Source organism: Panicum virgatum, chromosome 3N, assembly GCF_016808335.1.
Source record: "Panicum virgatum strain AP13 chromosome 3N, P.virgatum_v5, whole genome shotgun sequence".
NCBI classification, from domain to species: domain Eukaryota; kingdom Viridiplantae; phylum Streptophyta; class Magnoliopsida; order Poales; family Poaceae; genus Panicum; species Panicum virgatum.
The window spans coordinates 17,242,992-17,261,012 of NC_053147.1; the positions used below are offsets into that span (position 1 = coordinate 17,242,992).

General features: G+C 49.1%; 1 protein-coding gene across 1 annotated transcript in view; it reads right to left on the reverse strand.

The window, feature by feature from the left end:
* LOC120664723 (zinc finger protein BRUTUS-like) overlaps window positions 1-18,021 on the reverse strand; it is a 48,373-nt gene that overhangs the window by 4,684 nt on the left and 25,668 nt on the right. The gene's annotated exons all lie outside the window — the stretch shown is intronic.

Genomic DNA, 18,021 nt, shown 5'->3' on the forward strand with positions numbered 1-18,021 from the left:
CTGGGTCCGGTGGAGAACTGAGCGGCGGAGTCGTCGGCGTCGTCATCTGTCCAGTCGTCGTCGACCGAAGAAGACTTCTGCTCGACCGGAGTCGTCGGAGCAGCAGAAGTAGCTGGAGTAGCGGTAGGAGCTGGCGCGGCGACGATCGTGGAGTCCGTCGGAGGAGCAGACGTGACGGGAGTCAGGTCTGGCTGAGTGGGGCGCACGACGGACGGACGGAGCACCTCGGGCTGAGAAGGAGAGTCGAACGTGAGTGACTGAGCCGAGGGGTGCTGGAGCTGGTGTAGGATCTGCTGCTGTCTATGAAACTCTGCACGCTGCTCGGCTGTCCAGACACTAGGCTGTGGAGCAGGAACCGGGGCAGCAGTAGGAACAGGACTGGCAAACAACCCGGTCGGTAGAAGTGGTGACACCGGGAAAGATGACAAGGGTGTCTGCATGAATCCGCCAGCAGGTGGAGGAGGAGCAGTGGGGTCGAACTGGAGCTGCTGGGGTGTAGGGAGCTGAGGCTCTGGCAGTCCAGTGTGTCGGTACAGCTGACCGAAGCATCCCGAAAAAAAGGTAAACATCTGCTGCTGGATCTGGGACTGCTGCTGAAGCTGTAACCTCATGGCCTCCTGCTGCTGTCGAATCCCCTCAAGCACCAGAGTCTGGGCCTCCTGCTGGCGAGCCTGCTCGGCCTGCATGCTCAGCTGAGCTGCTGCAAATCTGTCCTGCTGATCTGAGAGCCGAGTAAGAATAGTAGCGAGTGCATCTGGCTGAGTGACCTGAGCGGTGGAGACTGGAGGAGCGGGGGCTCGTGCTGCACCAGAAGATCCTGCCTCATCATCATGAGCTCCTCGAGGGACGGTAACAGTGGGAATGAAGTCCTCGTCATCCTCCGAGTCCTCTGAGTCAGTGATCAGGTAGTGTGGGAGCTGGGCCTCTGCAGCTGCTAGTGAAGCGTCCTCGGCTGCTGTCGGATCATCTGCAACTCTGCCCTCAGCCAAGAAACGCTCATCCAGAACCCGCTGTGCTCGGCGCTGGCCTCTCGAGCCACGACGACCGTCTCGAGGAGTAGCTGGTGAGTAAAAACTGAACTGTGTCCTCGAGTGCTCCAGCTCATCCATACGCTCATTCTGACTTAGCTGAGCCAGAATCCAACAGATCCAATGAGCAAACGGATGCCGACGGTGAACTGTCATGCCATCCAGAATCACATCCTCTAGCTCGCAGATAAAGAAGTCGACTAGGTTAAAGTCACGACCTGTCATGATATGAAGTAGAAGCCACTGCTGCAGAGCTGTGATCCCCTCATTGTATCCAATCCGAAACAACAAGCTCTTCCTCAAGGCTAGATGGATAGTGTGTGCCATGGGAGTCAGCCTGTCCGGAGTCCTCGGTGTGCCAGGTAGGAAAGGCTGCTGAAACAGAACACTGATCTCCTCATCAGATGGAACGTGAGACTCGTGAGGACGTCGAGGAGGTACCGTACTGCCATAAGCCTGATAGTGTATGAAGTGTGGCTCCTCGGCAATCTGAACTCCAAGATAGGTAGCCAGTCGTGCTCGGGTCAAGCGATAGTGCCTTTCCTGGAACATGAAGTCTATAAACTGCCGGTCCTCCTCAATAAACAGAGTGGCGTAGAAGACTCGAACCCACTCTCGAATATACCTGGACCTCTCACTGAGTAGAGCAGGCAATCCAACATATCTCTCAAAGAGAGGAAGCACTGGAGTCCCACCTGCTGCTACACGCATAGCTACCCAGTGGAGCATCTTGTGCTCACTAATCTTGATGTCCAACTGGCAGTAGGTGTGGTAAAAAGACTCCTGAAGCAGAGTGTAAAAACGACGATCAACTCCGACATCCCTCTGCTCGGGAAACCACTGCTCTGGGGTCACATAACGCAATCTCTTGACCCTAGGTCCTGGAATGCCCCTGAGATCGAACAACTCAACCTCGGGCAGCTCCTCACCACTGTCCAGACCACCTGTCTGAGTCTGACTGTCGGTGTGCTGCTGCGGTGCATGACCTGCTCCCCTCTGAGTGCCACCACCTCGAGTCCGTGGACGTGAGCGGGACTCAGGTGTGGCCTGAGCTGTCTGAGTGCGTCCTGAGCGACGTAACTGCTGCTGTGGCTCCCCCTGAGCCTGAGGCTCTCTGATCCTGAGTGAGCCCTGCCTGTCAGCTGCATCTGCCACTGCCTCGGCCTGCTCTCGCTCGCGGTCCTCACGGGTGCGCTTCTTCTTTTTCTGCACAACCATCTTGCTCTTGCCTTTCTTGTCTCCTGCCATCTGTCATAGAAGTAGTATGATGGGATATGAGCCTAAAACAAGAATTCTAGTGGATATCCTCGGAAAGAACACACTAATAAAGATCTTGAAGTGTTTGAGCAAGAGTGTGATTTGTGCAAGATAAGTAATATATGTGAGCATGTGTGTAACTGAAGTGAAACAGAGACACAACACATGACGAGGAGGTTAAGATCATACCCTGATAGATCAAATGAGGAAAAACCGACAAAAACAACACAAGTTGTCTTAGAGACAAACTGTCGAACACCTTGAGTGCAGATGAGCACAAGGTGGGAGGGGCACGGGAGCTCGGTTCCCTGCGCGTGAGGAGATTCAGAGTAGGATGCACGGCGCGCGGAGAAGGCGTGCTGGCTTTACAGGCGGCGGCGCTGGGTCAGCGGCGCACAGGCGGCGCAGGTGCGGAGCAGGACGGCGCGAGCGTGGCTCGGGCGCGCGCGAGAGGCGGTGAACGGGCGCGAGGTTTGTGGCGCGGCGGCGAAGCGGTGCAGGTGCGGCGCGCGTGCGGCAGCAGAGGGGCGGCGCAGGAGTGGCGGCGGCGGAGAGGCGTACGGGCGTGTGTGAGGGCGGCGGTTTCGCGTGAAGGAAGAAGAACAGTGAGTGAGACTGACGCGTGGGCCCGCGGAAAGAGTTAAGAGGAAACAGAACGAGCGGGCCCGCCAACCCTAAGCACCGGAAGGTCCGATGGTATGGAGAAAAGAACGTCGGTGTAATCACCGGTGTAAGTTTGACCAGATTTGAACGAGATTGAAACGTGGTCAGAAGGGCACCGGAAGATCCGCCACTGAGGCACCGGAACACCCGATGGGCGTCGGTGTATCTGCAGGAGTAAGGTCCAGAGGCTAGGCAAGGCCCATTTACTCCACGCAGTAGCACCGGTTGAACCGATGCTGAAGCGTCGGTTCATCCGCCATACATCGGAAGCACCGGTGATGCATCGGAGTAACGGCCGGAGGATGTTCCAGAGGCGTTGCAGAAACCTAGCCACGAAGACTTAAGCACCGGTTGAACCGATGAGATGAAAAGCAAGGCGTCGGTTTAACCGGTGGTTAAAGAAATTTTCTGCTGAACTACAAACTCTACTTCTGATCCAAAAACTTAAAGCCAAAGCCATAAACACTCAGTTTTGGATCATTTTCGAGAGACAACCTCACCCCTCAAACACTCAAACTAAATGCTCGCAAGCTTTTATATTAACTTAGGCAAATTAAGATCCAAGCGAGGTTTAAACACAAAAACCAAATGTATGAGCCACTTTGCCTATGAACTTAGAGATAGAAACTTTAAGTTCGATAGAACGTGACTCAATAGGCATGAAAGCACAACATTGATCTTATCACCCTTGTAGAGATGATATATCATATTTAGCATGAATATCTTTCTCGAAGTGTGATTTGCTCCCTTGTGATGCTACTAACGAGATGCAATGCCAATGCAAAGCGTGAAATTAAACATGGATGCATTCTATATGACAAGCACATGCATTGCAAAATTTAAATCTATCTTGTCAAGTTTGAACCCTCGTCAAGCTTCTTCATGATGAACCATTCTTCATGCCATGAGCAAAACCAAGACCACCGGCTCATGCAAGACCCATGTTCATCACTATCTTGACAAGGTTAGACAAGCCCCTAGCTCACGTACATATGAAATGCATCTATATGACAAGGCAATTATATGACGTTAGAAGCATCTAGAACGTTAAGCTCACTCCTTAGCCTAACAAAAGTACTCTCGTCTAAAGGTTTTGTGAATATATCCGCCAATTGCTCCTCGGATCTCACACCTTGTAGAGATATATCTCCTTTGGCTTCGTGATCACGCAAGAAGTGATGGCGAATATCAATGTGCTTTGTGCGAGAGTGTTGAACCGGATTTTTGGCAATTTTTACGGCACTTTCATTATCACAAAGGAGCGGGATCCTATCTAGTTTCACACCAAAGTCCAAAAGGGTTTGCTTCATATATAGGATTTGGGCACAACATGCACCGGCCGCTATATATTCCGCTTCCGCGGTGGACAAAGCCACGGAATTTTGCTTCTTACTTGACCAAGAAACTAGAGAACGCCCAAGCAAGTGGCAACCCCCGGAGGTACTCTTGCGATCCACACGGCTTCCGGCAAAATCCGAATCCGAGTATCCCAAGAGATCTAAACTAGCGCCTTTGGGGTACCACAAGCCTATGCTAGGGGTGTGCTTGAGATACCGAAGGATCCTATTCACAGCCGAAAGGTGTGACTCCTTTGGGTTAGCTTGAAAGCGGGCACACAAGCACACACTAAACATTATATCGGGCCTAGATGCGGTAAGGTAAAGCAAAGACCCTATCATTGAACGATAGAGGGATTGATCAACCGGTTTACCGTCCACATCCAAGTCGAGATGCCCATTGGTTGCCATGGGTGTCTTGATTGGCTTGCACTCATCCATCTTGAACTTCTTCAAGATATCTTTAGTATATTTTTCTTGATGGATGAATGTCCCTTCCTTCATTTGTTTGACTTGAAAACCAAGGAAGAAGGTCAATTCCCCAATCATGGACATCTCGAATTCCCTAGACATCATGGTAGCAAACTCATGGCTTAGCAAATCATTAGTTGAGCCAAAGATAATATCGTCAACATAAATTTGACAAATGAAAAGATCCCCGTTGACGTCTTTTGTGAACAACGTGGTGTCCACCCTCCCGATCTTGAAGCCTTGCATGATTAGGAAGTCACGAAGCCTCTCATACCAAGCCCTTGGAGCTTGTTTGAGCCCATAGAGTGCCTTGTGCAACCTATAAACATGGTTAGGACTCCTCGGATCTTCAAACCCGGGAGGTTGCTCAACATAAACAAGTTCGTTAATAACGCCATTTAAGAATGCACTTTTCACATCCATTTGATACAACTTAATGTTATGATGTGAAGAGTAAGCAAGAAGGATGCGGATAGCTTCAAGTCTTGCAACCGGAGCAAAAGTTTCACCAAAATCCAAACCTTCGACTTGAGAAAACCCTTTTGCCACAAGTCTTGCTTTGTTGCGTACCACCACCCCATGTTCATCTTGCTTGTTCCGGAAGACCCACTTGGTGCCGATGATGTTCTTGTCTTTTGGAGGAGCTTCGAGGACCCAAACTTCATTGCGGGTGAAGTTGTTTAACTCATCTTGCATGGCCATCACCCAATCCGAGTCCTCAAGCGCTTCCTCTATGCTAGTGGGTTCAATACAAGAAACAAACGAGTGATGTTCGCAAAATGAAGCATGTTTAGAGCGAGTTCTTACTCCCTTGGAAGGACTACCAATGATTTGACCAATTGGATGATCCTTGGAGATGCGACCATGCTTCACTAGCGGTACTTGCGTTGATGCTTGTTGGGGTGGATCATGAGTGACTTGTGCTTGTGGTGGAACACTTTGCTCTTCTTGTTCTTGAACTTGGGTTGTTGGTGTTGGCACATCTTCTTGAGGTTGTGGATCATCTTTTTCTTGATCTTTATCCACTTGGGGTGCCTTGGAGGTGCTTGGTGTAGATGAGGAAGATCCTCCCCCTTGATCATTGCCTTTATGCACCTCTTCCGGCTTGATATCCCCAATGGACATATTCTTCAAAGCTTCATCAATCTCTTCATCACCTACATTTTCATAGCCAACAACCTCCTCTTGGGAGCCATTAGATTCATCAAACTCCACATCACATGTTTCTTCAACTAACCCGGAGGTTTGATTGAATACTCTATATGCTTTGGAGTTTGATGCATAACCAAGAAAGAAACCTTCATCACATCTACTTTCAAACTTACCGAGCCTTTTCTTCTTGTAGATGAAGCATTTGCAACCAAAGACTCGAAAGTATGATATATTTGGTTTCTTCCCGGTGATGAGCTCATATGGAGTTTTCTTGAGGAGTCGGTGGGGATACACTCGGTTGGATGCATGACACGCCGTGTTGATTGCTTCCGCCCAAAACTTCTCGGACGTGCCATAATCATCCAACATTGCTCTTGCTAGGGTGATGAGTGTCTTGTTCTTTCTTTCCACCACTCCATTTTGTTGAGGCGTGTAGGTGGCGGAAAACTCATGCTTGATGCCCTCTTCATCGCACCATTCTTCAATCTTCATGTTCTTGAACTCGGTGCCGTTGTCACTACGGATCTTCACAATTGGGGAGTTGTACTCCCTTTGAGCTCTTCTTGCAAAAGTCTTGAAGATTTCCGGAGTTTCACCCTTATCGCCTAGAAACATAACCCAAGTGTAACGTGAAAAATCATCAACGATTACTAGGCAATAGAGGTTACCACCAATGCTCTTGTATGTAGTTGGACCAAAGAGATCCATGTGAAGTAGCTCGAGCGGCTTGGAGGTAGACAACATCGTCTTGATGGGATGATGTGTTGCAACTTGCTTCCCGGCTTGACATGCTTTACATAGCTTGTTCTTGTCAAAGGTGACGTCCTTCAAGCCGGTGATCATCCCTCTCTTGTGGGCTTTCTTGAGGTTGCTCATGCCAATATGAGCAATTCTTCTATGCCAAAGCCACCCAAGAGAAGACTTGGTGAAGAGGCACGTCATGGTGCTTGTTTGCTTTGAAGAAAAGTCCACTAAATAGATGTTGCCATGCCTAAACCCCGTGAATACCAATGACTTGTCTTTTTCATGAGTTACTACAACACCATTCTTGTCAAAGGCACACGTTAGTCCAAGATCACACAATTGAGCAATTGAAATAAGATTAAAACTAAGTGCTTCTACAAACAAAACATTAGAAATAGATAAATCTTTAGAGATAGCTATTCTACCCAAACCTAAGACTTTCCCCCTTGAGTTATCACCATAGGTGACATGTTCATGATCGCCGGGGTCTTCAAGAGAGGTGAACATGCTATCATTGCCGGTCATGTGTTGAGAGCAACCGCTATCTAGTACCCAATGTTTTCCACCGGCTTTGTAGTTCACCTACACACATGAGAATTCACTTTTGAGTTTTAGGAACCCAAACAAGCTTTGGGCCTTGCACATGTGTGACAAGAGCTTTTGGGACCCAAAGTTGCTTGGGGAGCTTCTTCTTTGACTCCTTAGTGAGTTTGCCAATGAATTTGGCCTTCACCTTGCCCTTCACTTTACTCAAGAGAAAATGGTTATTTTCAAACGTTGAAGAGTAATTCTTGGGTAATTTAGGAAGAGGACGTGATGGTAAAGTGCACTCCCTAGTGTGGTGCCCGGTGACTTGGCAATGTTGGCAATATGATCCAACTTCCTTGATGAAGCTAATCTTGATCTCCGGAGAAGGAGTAGTAGCTATGTTTGGCTCCGGAAATGAACCAAGACCTCTCTTGCCATAGTCACGGGCATTGTTGAAGAGAATCTCCTTGTGGATGTATTCTCCTCTTGAGAGCTTCTCCACACTACTCTTGAGGCTTGCAACTTGATCCATCAATTCCTTTTCCCTAGAAGGTGCAAGCTTGGGCAAAGCATTAGTAGCATTTGCATTAATGAGTAGGTCATCACATGAAGTAGAAGCATTGACCTTCTCAATAGTTTCATGAGCAAAGTTCTCAAGACTTGGGTCAATTGCTTCATAGGCAAATTCAAGTTCTTGATATTTGTGAGCCAACTCCCTATGCTCTTGTTTAAGCTTTTTGTGGCTCTCTTCAACTTGCTTAGCAAGTACAAGTGACTCATTGTGCTTTTTGAGCAAGTCATTGTACTTGCCAAGCAAGTCGGAGTGGGCAAGCTCTAACTTGGCATGAGTGCTCTCAAGAATCTTGACTTTGCCCTTTTCCCTCTTGATGACGGATGTATACTCATTAATGAGGTTAGCAAACTCATTAGGGTCAAGCTCATCATCACTATCATTTTCACTCTCACATACCTTAGAGTTACCTTTGGCCATGAGGCACATTGGAGGTGGAGGTAGTGATGGTTCTTCATTTGTGAGGGCGATGGTGACTATGTCTTCTTCATCACTTGATTCTTCGCTTGATGAGACATCGGTCACCCACTCTTGCTTTTCCACCAAGAAGCTTCTCTTGGTGTGCCCTTTCTTCTTTGGGAAGAGCTTGGTCTTCTTGTCATGGCTCTTCTTCTTCCCAAGCTTCTTGTTCTTGTTCTTCTTCTCATCTTCTTCATCATCACTTGAATCATGGCGATGTTTGACTTTGTTGTCCTTCTTCCTTTTGTCCGGCTTGGGGCAATCGGGAGAGATGTGGCCTTTTTCTCCACAATTATAGCAAGTTTTGTTCTTGACATCTCCCCATGGCCGGAACATTCTTCTTTTGGGGTCAAAGTTGAAACCCTTCTTGTTGATCTTGTCATTCAAACGTGTGAACTTTCTCATCATGAGAGCAAGTTCTCCATCATCTTCTTCATCGGATGAGCTCTCATGATTATCCTCTTCTTCATTGCTTGAGCTTGATTCTTGCTTGACCATCTTGAGCTTGCGGGATTTGTTAGCCTTGGTTTTGAGAGCAATTGACTTGCTTGTTGTTGGCTCTTCGGTCATACCAAGGATACTCATTTCATGAGCGCGAATTTCGCCCACAAGCTCTCCCACTTCCATTGTATCAAGATTCTCCTTTTGAAGCATAGCATTGATAATGTTGTACTTGGGCTTCGGAAGGAGCATGAGAATCTTGCGGTTGATGGAGCCACTGTCAATTTTGGAAACTTCAAGAGCATTAATGTCCTTGACAATGACATTCAAGCGGGAATACATATCATTGCAATTTTCATGAGCAAGCATTTTAAAAGAATCATATTTTGCTCTAAACAAGTGATATTTTTGTTCACGGACTTTTGTGGAGCCTTCATGAATTTCAATTAGCTCTTTCCATATATCACTTGCTAAGTCCATGCCATTTACTCTAGCAAAGACTTCCTCACTAATGGCTTCGAAAATTGCATTTCTAGCCTTTGCATTCCATTTTAATTGCTCCGTGGTGGGAGTTCCGGTGAACCCGGTCTTTGTTGCCAACCACACTTCGGGGGCAATCGCATCAAGGTATGCGGCCATACGAACTTTCCAATAGGCAAAGTTCTTGCCCTCGAAGTGAGGCGGCGAACCTCCCATCTTGGCCATAGCTCTCGGCGGTGAAGCCTAATGATCCAAATGAGCAACGAGGCTCTGATACCAATTGTAAGGATCGATGGACCAAGAGGGGGGGTGAATTGGGCCTTTTTCAAAATTCTAAAGCAATAAAACAACCTTAACCTATGCAAGGCTAGTAAGGCTCAATTCACCAACCGGCTAAACAAAGCAAACTACACAAGCTAACAAAGATATGAAACTAAGCAAGGTAGAGCTAAGCTATGATCTCTAAGGTCAAGCACATGAAAGAAAGCATGAAAGTAAGTGCTTGAAATGAAAGAGAGTGCAAGAGACAACCGGATTTTTCCCGTGGTGTCGATGTGTTGGCACACACCCCTAATCCACGTTGTGACACTCACTAAGAGTCTTGTCACCTCCCATGCACACACCATGACAAATAGGAGATGCAGTTCAGGAACACACAATTGCATTCTGAAAGCCCAACTCATTGGCCCTCACCCCAACAGCCAGACCCACTTCCAAAAAATGTCATCTGAATCCCAAGATCAATCTGCTCATTCAGATGATTCTGTTAACAGCGAAAAATTTGAAGAGATGATGTGGGCAGAAATCAATGACCCCATGGATGCTGTCGGTACCATGCAACTGGGGTACCCACTCCTACTGTGCCAAGACTCACGTAGTTATCCGTAACTACGCCCTAAGGAGCTGAGCAGCCGGACCCCTGGGGTCTGACTCCATCTCACCGGACCAACGGTCCCAGACCCGCTTCCCGCTCGGGGACGGGTCCGGTGTCACCACGTGTCCCAGAGGTGGAAATGCTCAGCACCTATAGCCGCAGACCCGGACCCCCGCAGGTGGGTCCGGGACCTCCACGTGCCATCCGGACTCCCGCAGATGGGTCCGGGACCTCCACGTGCCTATCCGGACGCCCGTGAGCTCTCGGCTCAGCTAGCTACTCGGGAGGGGTCCGGAGCCACCACACAGACGTGGGCGCGGGTGCAAGCCTTCCGCTGGAAGCTCCCTCACCCACCCGCATTAAGTGCGAGTGGTTGAGGCGGGCTCTGCTGCCTCTTGGCACATGACAGCTTTTGTCAGTCCACACTGTGGATCGCCAGTTACCGAGGCGGCTCGTCAGTTACCAAGGCAAGCATTAAATACTCAGCGCTGCGCACATGGGCGACGAGTCATGATGACCAACTACTGACTTGAGCAATAGTGCACGCTGCTACAGTGGATGAGTCAGTAGTTCGGCGCTTCATCATGACCTCTACGCGCGGCTGCAGAGGCTAGACTATACTCCGATAGGACAGCTCAAGACCATCCCTGGTCAGAAGCTACGCACGGAAGCCGACGACAAGATCTCCGGATCTGAGGCATTGAAGGCCAAAGTGTAGTTTATAATACATCGCCGGGTCCACCTTTTGGGGCCCCGCTCAGTGTACGTGCTCCCCTTGGACATATAAAAGGGAGAGCACGTGTAAGGATCGATGGACCAAGAGGGGGGGTGAATTGGGCCTTTTTCAAAATTCTAAAGCAATAAAACAACCTTAACCTATGCAAGGCTAGTAAGGCTCAATTCACCAACCGGCTAAACAAAGCAAACTACACAAGCTAACAAAGATATGAAACTAAGCAAGGTAGAGCTAAGCTATGATCTCTAAGGTCAAGCACATGAAAGAAAGCATGAAAGTAAGTGCTTGAAATGAAAGAGAGTGCAAGAGACAACCGGATTTTTCCCGTGGTGTCGATGTGTTGGCACACACCCCTAATCCACGTTGTGACACTCACTAAGAGTCTTGTCACCTCCCATGTCACCGAGACTTGGGCGCTCACTAAGAGTCTCCGTTCACCATCCCGGCGTGGTGGAGCTCAAGCCACGTACAATCTTCTTCTCCGGGCTCCCACAATCCTTGGCAAGCTCCGCGAGAAACACTTCGATCACCAAGATCGTCTAGGTGCTGCCAAACACCAAGAGTAACAAGTTCCTAAGCCTTCACTTGACCTACACTCAGTTGGCCCTAGCTCAAGCACACTTGCTACACTTGCAATGGATGAGTTCTTCAAGGTTGAAGCACAAACTAAGCACTAGATCTTCTCTCTTTTGCTCAAAGCTCTATCTCTTCTTCTCAAGGGTGGCCTCAGGTTTTCAAGGTGTCAAAGGCAACTGAAATGAACCAGGGAGTACCCTTATATAGAGTGGAGGAGGTCACATAGCCGTTGGAAGTTTTCTGCAGAGAAACCGTGACCACCGGAAGAACCGACGGTATAGAAAATATAGGCATCGGTTCAACCGGTCTCTCTGTGTCAAAGAAGTAGCCGTTGAAGTTCTGACACAGTATCCACGCTTGCGTCATTGCACCGGTGCATGCTCCGTAGGGGCATCGGTTCAACCGGTGCTGAAGAGGTTCGCTGATCAACTCAAACAAGCGTTCTGGAACAAAGTACATCCAATGCACCGGTGCTTTGATTCTGAACCGTCGGTTCAACCGGTGCTGAAGAGAAGTTGGAGTCCACCAAACATGCTCTCTGGAACAAAGGACTTTCATTGCACCGGTGCTTTGATTCTGAACCGTCGGTTCAACCGGTGCTGAAGAGAGGTTGAAATCCATCAAAACATGCTCTTTGGAACAAAGGGCTTTCATTGCACCGGTGCTTATCTTCTTGACCATCGGTTCAACCGGTGCTTTACTTGATGTCTGCCTTCATCCAGAGAAGATAGACCGACAGGGCATCGGTCCTTCCGCCATGCATCGGATGCTCCGATGCTAGTGCACCGGTTCAACCGGTGCTACTGATTTTCTTTGTTTTCAGCTGTTTTGACTTGGATTCGAATGTGACTTTGATTGTTTCTTCTTCCAAGAGTTGTGTTGACTTCTGTTGACCATCTTTTGCTGTTTTTGAGTGAGTGTGTAATATTTCTAGGGCCAACTCAAGATTGATCAAGCTACTAACTCATGAACCCCTCTTAATAGTGCGATCACTACAAAACTATAAAACCTATACTAACCTAAGTGTCCTTCTCAACCTTGTGACACTTAGGACTAGAAAGATCCTTAGCCTTGACAAATATAAGTTAAAAGCCGAGATCGCCTTTTTGAATGATCGAAATTTGAGGGGCCTCTTTTGACATATGACCAAATGAGCGATAATGATCTATTAAGCTGCACAAACTCATTAGTCACAATAATGGTTGTCATTAATCACCGAAACATACCTTGAGGGCCTAGATGCTTACAGCACGCCCGCTAGAACACAAGCTCTCTCAGACTCACTCTGGACTCAGCTCTAGACACGCCAAGACTCTCAACCTATTGAGAGCGCAAGCAATACAACACACAGTGGCAGTAGGGTATTACGCTCCGGCGTCCCGAACCACTCTAAACCTGCTGCGTTCATCGTGTTCTTCCACCGAGATCGAACTAACCCTAGCTAACCCCCGAGTAGTTACCCTCTGGGTTTAGGCGGGTGCACTACGCCACCCGGTTGTGGGTTTGCACACCACGACAGATGCTGAAATTGAAGCTCAGATTGAAGCAGAGCTCGAAGCAGAGATTGCAGCAAAGCTAGCTGGACCCTCCGCTCGTCGTGGGGGCTACACACGAAGGTACATCAGTAGAGATCATGAAGATGACCACAACAGATTATTTGCTAAATATTTTAGTGATAGTCCTTTGTACACCGATGAGCAATTTCGTAGGAGATTTTGCATGAGGAAGCATCTTTTTTTGCGGATTGTTGAAGCTCTTGGTGATTGGTCTCCCTATTTTCGTCTAAGGTGAGATGCATTTAGTAAGGTGGGTCTATCACCATTGCAGAAATGCACATCAGCCATTAGAATGTTGGCATATGCTACTCCAGCAGACCTTATGGACGAATCTTTTGGGGTAGCAGAAACAACAGCAATGGAATGCATGGTTGATTTTGTTCAAGGAGTGAGGCATATATTTGGTCAGCAATATCTTCGCAGACCTACTCCACAGGATATTCAACGTTTACTTCAATTTGGAGAGGCACATGGGTTTCCTGGAATGTTGGGTAGTGTTGATTGTATGCATTGGGAGTGGCAAAGTTGTCCAGTTGCATGGAAAGGGCAATTCACACGTGGTGATTATGGAGTACCAACAATCATGCTAGAAGCAATTACCTCTGCTGACATTTGGATTTGGCATGCATTTTTTGGTGCTGCTGGATCAAACAATGATATTAATGTTTTGGACCAGTGAAGCGTCCCCGCATAAGAGAAGACTTAAAAGTGATACAATATCAGTCCCAGGAGGCTAATAACACTTTTATTACATCAGATGGTACATCACCGTACAACTCTACGCGGAAGTGGGCAGTGAAGCACCACTATCGCGAGGATAACAACTAACACCCACACAACGATATTAACTACGAAAAGGGGGTCGTCAGAGTCTTGCGCCATGCGGAACCTCCTGCGGGTGACCCTAATCCACAGGCAAGGTTGGGTGCAGGACGGAACCTCTACTCGACGTCTTTGGGAACGAAGTCTGGATCTTCCTGTGTAAAAATTAAGAATGGGGTGAGTACAAACGTACTCAGCAAGTCCAACCACACCCACGGAGGGGGTATAAACATAATATAATGCACAGGGTAAATCAAGGATAAGGCTAGGGGCTAATTTGCGAAAAGCAATATTTTATGCAGGGGTTCATTTGAAAGAAAGGATTTTCAAAGCAAGTTTTTCTTGCACTGAGTAACATGTAGTGTTGACTCACACAGGATCCGAGTTTTAAGCTGCTACCGGACTCCTCAAACGCCGTAGCACACGGCACAACTGCCGGACACTTTTCCCAAAACAACTCACGCCAACCCATCCCTTCCCAGAATAAACACTAGTTGCGTGACCACACCGTAACTCGCCCAGTACCGTGGGCATGGCTATTCGAATAGATTTTAACTCTGCAGAGGTGTGCAACTTTACCCACAAGCGGGGAACCACAGCTCGAACACCGTAGTGTCGGTGTAGATCCCAACAAAGCCATTACCCACCTTAGCTAGACCTGACTAGCCATCACGAGATCCACCAAGGGGTCATTGACCTATCACAGAGGTTTTAACCGGGGCATAAGTCACACAGAGCTAATCCCTTCTCCTTGATCACCCGTTGCTCTTAGCTCTCCTGATGGCTATCAGACTAACTAGTGGGGTTTATGCTAAGCCGTTGCCCATTCAACGGTCGAGTGGTTTGCACAATAGTGGAGTTAGGTGAGATGACACACCAACTCGGTCCTTAATTGTGACAAGATGGATATCTCCCTTCCCTGCTCTGCCACACAGGCACGAGCACACCAATCGGCAATCACACAGAAATGCCATCCATCCCGTCTAAACTCATCTTTCGAAATTTCACATTTTTCCCTTCCCACACACTCACACATTTTCCTTTTATAAAATGAATTGTATTGAGTTTAAGGTCCTAAGCATTCTAGTAGCGATTAACGTCCAAACGCATTCAGACATTAACCTAGGTGGTCAAGGAATGGTTATAACAAATCAAGGGGTGGCTATCCAACCGTGTTTTCAGCAGGCAAAACATATGCAGTTTTGTAAAACAGGCCAATAGGTTGTGTTTATAAAACTAGGACAAAACATGCATCAAAGGATGGGATGGAACTTGCAGTCTTCAAATCCTTCCGGGGGTTCCTGATCGAAGTGCTGTCCTTCGGGCTCGGGGTCGCAGAACTGGTCCTCGTTCGCTTGCTCATAGTACTGCTCGTCGACGGGCTCTCCTTCGTTCACACCGTGATCTACGACGTATACAAACAAGCACACAATCAAGAAAAAGAAATAAAAGTTTTATCGTTGAGCTCGAATCGGAAACGATTGAGATATGGAGATAGGAGTAATATTTTTGGGCGATTTCCTAATGGCATGGCCAAAGCTATGCTAGAAATGGCGTGGTAAAGTTTCGGATCGATCGGAGGTTGTTTGGCACATAAAATGATAAGCTCTATAAAGGTTCAGGGGTTAAATAAGGGTCCAGGGACTTGTTTGTAACTATTTTTGAGATGGCAAGGGCTTAATTTGTATTTTAGAACTTATCTGGGTCATTCTGAAAAGGGTCAGGGGTTTATTTAGAAATACATTTATATGAGGGAAGGGTTTTATTTTGGAATGTAATAAATGGAAGGGTTTAATTTGCAAAACGGGCTAAAGGGTGGAGGGGTTCTTTAAGGAATAGAGGGAAGGGGAGGGGTTTTTTGGCAAAGATGCCATCTTCTTCTTCCTCCCTCCACGAGAAACAGAGGAATGGAGGGGGCAGGCGTCGGCGGCGTTTGGCCGGCGGCCCTGGGCCACGATTGCGAACGGGAGGAGGGGGAAAGGAGCAGGGAGAACCGTGGGGCCGATCCCCGGCCGCGACGCCAGTGGAGGTGGCCCGTGGAAGCTTGGCCACGGCGGCGGGCGGCCATGGTCGTGGTGGTGCCCCTGCGTGGCTCGGCGGTGACCGGAAGCTGGGGGAAACAAGGGGGGAGGGGAGGAGGCTCTATTGCGCCCCTTACCTTAGGCAGAGGTGGCGCGAGGCGGCTTGGCCACGAAGGCCGGCGGCAGTGGGCGGAGGCGCTAGCGGCGGCGGCGATGTGCGGAGGGCCTCTTTATAGCCAAGGAATGGCGGTGGAGCGGACGGGGTGTGGGTGGCGACCGGCGAGCGGCACGGCGGGCCTTAATGGCGTTCGGCCGGTCGCTCGTGTCGTGACGCGGCGTGCGGGCGGTGGCGTGGGCGTCGAGGACATCGTCGAGCACGTGGAGGAGGGGGGCGCGTAGCGGCCTTGCGCGCTGTGCTCGCCGTGTGCACGAGCGCCAAGGCGGCGGTGCTGTGCCGTGCGGCGCGATGCGGTGCATGGACAAGGCAGGGGAGCAGCGCGCGCGTACGGCCAGCGGTGATGGCGGGAGCTGTGCGTGGCCGCGTGCGCGCGAGCGGCGCTGAGCGGAGCTGCGAGCGCGTGCGCGCAAGAGCGGCTTGCGCGGCGAGGGCAGAGGGCGACAGTGGTGGTGCGCGCTTGTGTGGGGCAGGGAGCAGGGCATGCGGGGCAAGGAGCGGCGAGCGCGCGGGGGCGTGCGCGTAGGCCGCAGGCCCGTGGGGTCGGCCAAGGGCGCGCACTGCAGCGTGTGGGCAAGGGCAGCGGCAGCCTGAGCGGCGCTCGAGGGTGCGCGGTGCGTGGCAGAGAAGGGAGGGAGAAAGGGGAGAGAGAAGGAGGGAGAAAAAGAAAAGAGAGAGGAAAAAAAGGAAAGGAAAAAGGAAAAGAAGAGAAAGGAAAGGAGGAAGAGAGAGAGAGGGCGAGCGTGCGCCGGCGGCGATCGTGGCCCCGGTCGGCTACGCTCAGCAGTTGCGTGCGCGCGCGGACGAGGCCACTGGGAAAGGGGTCGGGGGGGTTGGAAATCGGACATTTGGAACAGAGGAAGATTCCGGGAATTAGGGTTCAGGGTTTTAAGTGGATTTTGAGCTCAACGATGAAAAGTTTTGAACAAAAAAATTTAGCGCGTGATTTAATTTTGATAGATTTTCGGGATGTCACAAACTTACCCCACTTAAAATGAATCTCGTCCTCGAGATTCGACTAGCTCCTAAACAGATGGGGAAACTCCTTCTGCAGAGCGTCTTCGCGTTCCCACGTAGCTTCTTCTACACCGTGTCTGCTCCACTGAACTCTGCAAATCCGTACTTCTTGACAGGTATTTCCTGGTATTGCAGGTCTGGCTGCAGATCTAATGTTTCTACTGGCACATGTTCTGCCTCGGGTACCCTCAAACATCTTCTTAATTGCGATACGTGAAACACTGGGTGTATATCCGACATTTCTTCAGGTAGCTCTAGACGGTATGCTACTGCTCCGACCTTCTTCAGGACTCGGTATGGTCCAATGTACCGAGGGGCCAACTTTCCTTGTACCTGAAATCTCCGGGTCCCTCGAATGGGCGAAACCTTGAGATAAACGAAACCTCCTGGGTTGAAACTTATTTCCTGTCTTTTCTTGTCCGCATAGCTCTTTTGCCTTGACTGGGCTGCTTTCAGCTTTTCTCTAATCTCGGCAACTCTTTTCTTCCGCTTCCTTTATGAGTGCAGGTCCGACTAGGGCACGTTCTCCAACTTCTGACCACATCAGAGGAGTTCTGCATTTTCTTCCATAAAGAGCTTCGAATGGTGACATGCCCAAGCTTGCTTGGTAACCATTGTTGTATGAAAATTCTGCATAGGGCAAACTCTACTCCCAATCCTTGCCATAGGTAAGAACACATGCTCTCAACATATCCTCCATAATTTGATTCACCCTTTCTGTCTGGCCATCCGTTTGCGGGTGATAGGCGGAGCTGAAATCTAATTTAATGCCCATGGCTTTATGCAAACTTTTCCAAAACCTAGAGGTAAATTGGGTCCCTCTATCTGAAACGATCATGCTAGGTACTCCATGCAATTTTACTATATTTTCCACATAAAGCTTGGCTAGCTTTTCTCCTCTGTAATTTGTCCGCATAGGTATGAAATGAGCCGCTTTAGTGAGTCGGTCCACTATTACCCATATGGAGTCATGTCCTTTCTATGTTCTGGGCAATCCCACCACAAAGTCCATTCCTATCTCATCCCATTTCCAAACCGGGATGTGTAGGGGTTGCAACAATCCTGCTGGCTTCTGGTGTTCGGTCTTGATCCTCTGACACGTATCACAGTGGG